The sequence below is a fragment of the Syngnathus typhle genome, unplaced genomic scaffold, assembly GCF_033458585.1.
Source record: "Syngnathus typhle isolate RoL2023-S1 ecotype Sweden unplaced genomic scaffold, RoL_Styp_1.0 HiC_scaffold_327, whole genome shotgun sequence".
Taxonomy (NCBI): Eukaryota; Metazoa; Chordata; class Actinopteri; order Syngnathiformes; family Syngnathidae; genus Syngnathus; species Syngnathus typhle.
In genome coordinates, this window is record NW_026872231.1 from 40,001 (window position 1) to 41,230 (window position 1,230).

The following is a 1,230-nucleotide window of genomic DNA, read 5'->3' on the forward strand; positions in this document are numbered from 1 at the left end:
GGACGCCGGGAGCAGGCGGCCGTCACGCGATTCTGCCAACCGTTCCTACCGGCCTGTGTTTAAGGAGGCGGCCGGTCCTCCGTCCTTGGATGGATAAGATTCGCAGATTTTCGCCCGGCCTGTGTTTAAGGAGGCGGCCGGTTCCCTCCTTCCTTCCTTTCTTGGATGTATAACATTCGCAGATTTTCGCCCGGCCGGTGGTTTAAGGAGGCGGCCGGTCCTCCCTCCTTGGATGTATAACATTCGCAGATTTTCGCCCGGCCTATGTTTAGTGAGGCGACCGGTCCTCCCTCCTTGGATGTATAACATTCGCATATTTTCGCCCGGCCGGTGGTTTAAGGAGGCGGCCGGTCCTCCCTCCTTGGATGTATAACATTCGCAGATTTTCGCCCGGCCGGTGGTTTAAGGAGGCGGCCGGTCCTCCCTCCTTGGATGTATAACATTCGCAGATTTTCGCCCGGCCTATGTTTAGTGAGGCGACCGGTCCTCCGTGGAGAGCGACCCGCAAGTGGGGAGGAACCGTCCACCCAACGCCGGCGCGAGCCGGGGCCGGTGGGGGCCCTACCAAGGCGGGTCTCATTGCCTGTCGGTCAGTTCGGGAGAAGGTGGGGGTACTCGGAGGCCCGCCGGGAGCAGACGGGGGTCCGGAAGGTGAGGGGGTGAAGGACGGCGGTCGGGAGCAGACGGCCGTCCCCGGGAGGGGGTGTTCGTTCACGTGCGGACGCCGGGAGCAGGCGGCCGTCACGCAATTCTGCCAACCGTTCCCACCGGCCTGTGTTTAAGGAGGCGGCCGGTCCTCCACGAGAAGAATTCTGCCAAACGTTCCACCGGCCTGTGTTTAAGGAGGCGGCCGGTCCTCCCCGTCGTTCCGCCGGCTTGTGTTTAAGGAGGCGGCCGGTCCTCCACGAGAAGAATTCTGCCAAACGTTCCACCGGCCTGTGTTTAAGGAGGCGGCCGGTCCTCCCCGTCGTTCCGCCGGCTTGTGTTTAAGGAGGCGGCCGGTCCTCCACTATTCCTTCCTTGGATGGAAAGCATGTAGCACTTTGAAAATTTTCGAGCACTGTGACACTTTGAAAATTTTCGAGAGTTTTTGTACTTAGAAAATTTTTCGCTCTTGCACTTCCAGAGTGCTTTGCGGTAGCTCCTAGGTTCGCTGTCCGAGCATGTGAACACTTTTTGGGGGGGAACACATCGCTAGAGACACCAGCCGCCTGGTTCTCGGGGCCAAAA